Below are 6,000 nucleotides of genomic sequence, written 5' to 3' on the forward strand. Positions count from 1 at the left end.
AACTCAGCCGCTAATACGTGCAAATATTCTTTGGCTCCCCTTGTCTCGAATCTATAAATTTGGGTTGAATACTCTACCCTTGAAAACTATTGCGATCCATATACTTGTGGGTTATCACTACTTCTTTCTCATGTCAAGTATTTGTTCCTAAGAACATGAGATCATGCAAATCCCTGAAATGAGAGGAATGCCATATGTGTATCAAACGTCACTTCGTAACTGGCTGATAATAAAGTTGATCTACACGTATCTCTAACGGTGTTTGTTTGGTTGGCATGGATCGAGACTTGGTTTTGTCACTCCATATGATAGAGAGGTATCTCTGCGCCCTCACAGTAATACAACATCACAATAAGCTTGCAAGCAATGTGACTAAGGAGTTAGTCACGTGATCTTGGATAGATCTTGCATGTGCGTAGGAAATTTTTTATTCCCCATGCAATGTTCCCCAACACATTAGTGGTGGGCATGGCCTCCTCGCGCGTCACATAAGTCGAACTCACCAATGGAAAGCTTTCATCTACCTCCCACCAATGTTAATCCTTAACGAATTTATATTACTACAACATACTGCAGCTTGATTATTTCATCAAATTGCATTTCATACATAAATTCTGGTTTAAGCATTGAGCCACGTACACGTGCCACACTACAACGATGTTATATTAACGAAAAGTAGTACTTATAAAGCAAATATAACAAGTGCATTACAATAATAAGAATACGTATGTCGCTCATCACATAACTAATGGTTTGACGAGTTATTTGAGTTCGATCGATGTTCAACATGTACAACATTAGTAGAAACCGCATATACTACATAAATTAGTACTTGATGGAATGAACAGGGACCAACAAGCTCCTTGCTCTGGAATAGAAGATTTAGCCTCCGTAATGGGTATGGAGGTTGGACTCAGAATCGGCCAGATCCTCAGCCACTCATCTAGGGTCGCCTCCGTAAGGATGCTCACCATGAGGTCATTGAACTTACTTTCTGCCATCTTCTCACTCGCTCCATTAGAACACTTGCCCATTTGAAGACTTATGATCCAAGCTAACATCACCTCTGTGAGGTTCTCTGCATGATACTTTTCACGCGTCCATAGATAGTACTTCACACTGTCCGCCTCGGAGACTCCCTCCAACAATTTTTCTAGCAGCCCCATCTGTTATTTTTAGCACACAATTACATTCATAATATATACATATAAAAAAGATCACAAGGTAAACATATACATATAGAAAATATTACAAGTTAAATATATAAATATATGACACCCGTACATATAAACTAGAGATCAGAAGATAACAAGCATTGTACCATTACAGACGTCAAATATTTTTGCATTTTCCTAGACTACGAAGGATCATATATATCCCCATTTTGATGTTTCATTGTCATATGTCATTCTGCTTCACTCTCTCCTGCGTAATAGAGCTTCCCCTCATCCCTCGCTACATGGCGATTGAAGATGTTCGTGAGCACCCTCTAAAGGCGCTCTTGCTCTGTCTAAAAGTGAGCTAGCTTAACTTACTTCTCATTTTTTGGACCATTTTGGCAACATCAAATCACTTCTCACATATGGTCCTGTGCGCACGTAGTCTAGACTTGTGGACGGTTGCACCCTTCGGTTGTTGCTCGTACGACATGTTCTTACATTCAGACTCATGACACATAAATAGAGCAACATTGAGAACTTTCTTCGGGTCGGTCCACGACTTCTTAGGGTCTCTCCTGGAATCAAACAGTAAGCTCGGCCGTCATGTGGTATTAGTATGATGATGATCCAGTGTTCATTGTTGTGCAAAACAATTGAACAATGTAACATGAATGAGATTGACATCAAAGTACTTTGGTGTATATGCGCAATCATAAACAAATGTACTTATGTTTAGAAGTAAAGCACGATAAAATTCTGCTTTTGCCATGGGGTAACAAAATGGTCTTGTGGAGGTACTTCACGATACGATGTTGGCCTTTACAAGAATCCACATATGCATAATGCTTGTAATATAGATTAAGGAAGGCCACTTATACGTTGACCACATTTTGATTACGTTCATGTAGAAAATATTTCCGTTAACCAAACTCTCAAATTCAAGATATATTTTATCAGCGGGGTACTTGTCGACAAATCAAACGCCATGTATAACATTGCAGGTGCAATACTTCTCACATTTTCCTGACCTAGCTACTATGTTACTGTATAGAAGCTGAATTTCAATGCTTAGTGCACCCAACTTGTTTTGTGGTAGGATCAGTTCACGAGGCAAAAACATTTTCCATGTGTACGGGCTAGTACAATCTTTCAAGACATTTTCTTCTCGTGCCTTACTTGAGGTAGGTTCATTCGCTAGTTTCTTCTTTCGCTTTCTGCCATTTTTACGCCGTTGAGTTGAGGGGTCCATAGAAAATGCTTCTCCCAAATCGCATTTTCTAAAAATTAGTGTGGAAATTGTGAGTATTGAAGCATAAATAAAATGAAAGAAAAATTTGACATGAACTTTAATAAAAAGAGGATGATACATCTCCAACATCTCTATAATTTTTTAATGTTCTATGCTATTTTATTATCATTCTAGGATACTTTTTGGTATTTATAAACCGATTATTATTTTTGAGCACTAACCAATTGACCCAGTTCCCAGTGCTAGTTCCTTCTACTTTTTTGGCTTTTCAAGTTACAGTACCAAAGAAAGTCCTATTGCCACAAAACTTTTTGATGATTTTTTGTGGACCAAAAGAAGACCAGGAAGCCTCGGAAGGAGGCAAGAAGCCTGATAAGGGAGGCACGAGCGAACGGGGCATGACCAAGGCCATGGGCGCGCCCTGTTGCTTCGTGGTCCCCTCGGTTGCTTCTTGGCATACCTATTCATCCTATAAATTAACATATATCCCAAAATACTAGAAAGCCACCCAAAACACTTTATCCACTGCCATAAGTCTTTGTTCCGTCGTGTACCATATGGAGACATTTTCTGGTTCCTAGGGGGGTCGATCATGGCAGACCTATACATCATCCTTGCTGCTCCCATGGTGATGTGTGACTAGTTCAATAGATACCTATATGTCCGTAGTTGGTACCTACATGGCTATATCTGTCTCTCTCTCTTTTGATCTTCAACACAATGATCATCGCATCTTCACTTTGATCTATCCGATGTAATTCTTTAGTGCGATGTGTTTGTTGGGTTCCGATAAATTGTGTGTTTAAGTTCATATTATTCATGATAAATATTTGAGGCTTATCTGAATTCTAAGTAATATTTTTATATGCATGATCATCATAACTACATAAATATCTCCGACCTATTGATTTGCTTTGGCCAAGTAGATTGATATTTGTTCAGTGAGAGAGGTGTGTTGTACTGGTTTCAATCTGACGGATTTCTATATACCAATGACATAGTAGGGGACAAGATACATCTTTGTATTGTTGGCACTAAGGATGAAATGATAAGGTTAATTCATATTAATTTAATTCTCTTTGTCTACATCATGTCAATGTTCTCCAAGCATTACTTTGTTTTACTTAATAGTCTAGTTGCATAATGTATAGCGGTCGATGGGTAGAGTAATAGTAACAGGTGCAGTTAGGAGTCGTCCTATTTGCTTACGGATATGATGCCTATATGCACATGATCATTTCCATGAATATCACATAACTATGCACTTTTAAATCAATTGCCGAACAGTAATTTGTTTACCCACTGTATGCTTGCTTTAATGAGCGATTCCACTAGGGAAAACTATGGCCCCGGGTCTATTCACTTATAAGTTTACAAATGCTACAATTCCTCGCTGCCTTCATTTACTTTTTATTTTACTTTTCACTTTGCAAATTCCAATACACTACTTACTTGCTTGAAAATAACGAGACAAGGGGATTGACAACCCTCTTGCCCTCGTTGGGTGCAAGTGTTTGTTTCTCTTGTGTGTAGTCACTTAAGACGTGGGTTGGATGTTACACCTATTGGTTCGATAAACCTTGGTTATCTACTGAGGGAAATACTTACCTATATTGTGCTGCATCACCTGTTCCTCTTCACTTAGAACCCAACGTAGATCACAAGTATCGAGAAGGATTTGTGGCACCGTTGTCGGGGAGTATCGTCAACCTACTATCAAGTAACTTCACACAAGTTATCATTCACTTGTTCTTATTCTTATTGGTTTTTATATTTTTCTTTTTTGGTCACCATGTTACAAGATAGATACTATAATATTTCCTACTACCAAAGGATGGTTGAAATTGTAAACTCCGTGAAGACTTTCATGACCTCGCAATATGAGCACAACAAACTTTTGCTGCTGAAATTAAGGAACACACAAACATCCTTGATGCAATTAGTAAACAACTTGAAGAGGTAAATCAAGAAGTATCTAATCTCCAACTATAATTTTCTCAATCTCAAGAATTAATAGGGAAGAGTTTTGATAAACAAACCACTCTAGTAAATAGGATGGCTGCTAAACATGAATCTCTCTCCAATAGTAATCATGATGGAGATCTTAAAATGCTTGGTATTTCTCCCGTTGAACCTTTGTTTACTTCTATGAAAATAAATGATAACGGGACTTGGTATGAGTCAACTCTAGTTAGAGAGTGTCACAATTGCTTGGAGGGTGATGATTCTAATGCTAAAACTAAAAAAATGGGTTTGGAGAGGTCAAAACTTTAACTAGTGATGTGCCCAATATCTTGGATCACGAGGATTTTAATTATGATAATTTCTATTTAGTCGAATGTATTTCCTTTGTGTAATCTATTATTATCTCATCCAATTCTTATGAATAAAATAAAAATTACTCAACATATTGTAGAAGCTATGGTAAAAGCCTATGATGAAAAACTTGAGTGAGAAGTCTCTATTCCTAGAATGTTGTATGATGAATGGGAACCTACTATTAGAATTAAGGTCAAACAATATTAATTCAATGCCTTGTGTGATCTAGGTGCTAGTGTTTTAACTATACCTAAATCTTTATGTGATGTGCTTGGTCTTACTAATATCCATGAGTGTTCCCTTAATCTACATCTTACGAATTATACTATCAAGAAACCTTTGGGAATAAAAAATGATGTTCTCATAATTTCTAATATAAATTATGTTTATTTAGATTTTATATTTGTTGGTATTGATTACAACCCTTCTTGTCCAACAATACTGGGGAGACATTTTCTACGAACTATAGGTGCATTAATTGTTATGAAAGAGAGAAACATACGCTTCCAATTCCTGTTGAGGAAACGTATGGAACACTTCCCTAGAAATAGAATCAAACCACCTTATAAATCTATCACGAGGCCTACTTATGGGTGGAGTGTCAAATACGACAACACTTGATCGTATGCATCATGCCTAGCTAGGGGCATAAAACGATAACGCTAGTTGGGAGGCAACCCAATAGTTATCTCTATATTTTTGTTTCACTTTGTGTTTGTGTGTCATAAAATGATTTTTTTTAATAATTATTTTTTTGTGTTTAAATTAGTGCTTGTGCCAAGTAAATCCTTTGGGATGGCTTGGATAATAGTAGAACTGATGCAGTGCAAAAACAAAATCTTTAGAATCTAGTGCAAATATTATATGATTCTGCTGGAATGTATTTTTGATCTGAATGTTTTCCAAAGTTTTTCTATACAAACTCCCAGTCCTTTAATGTTTTAGAATTTTCGGAGTTACAGAAGTATGGTACTTAACTGTATCATTACAGAATGTTTTGCTTTAGACATATTCTGTTTTTGCTTGCATAGTTGGCATGTTTTGATGATGCTTCAGATTATATAGGGGGTATAAGTCATGGAGAAGTTAGAACATAGTACCATATTCAATAATAAAATATGAATGAATTTATAAAAGAACCAAAAGTATTTTATATGTTTATTATACTAACGGATCTCATGAAGTTTCTGTTGAGTTTTGTGTGCTGAAGTTTTCATGTTTTGGGTGTTATCGCGATGGAAGAACGAATAAGGAGCGGCAAGAGCCTAATCT

Source organism: Hordeum vulgare, chromosome 6H, assembly GCF_904849725.1.
Source record: "Hordeum vulgare subsp. vulgare chromosome 6H, MorexV3_pseudomolecules_assembly, whole genome shotgun sequence".
Classification (NCBI taxonomy): domain Eukaryota; kingdom Viridiplantae; phylum Streptophyta; class Magnoliopsida; order Poales; family Poaceae; genus Hordeum; species Hordeum vulgare.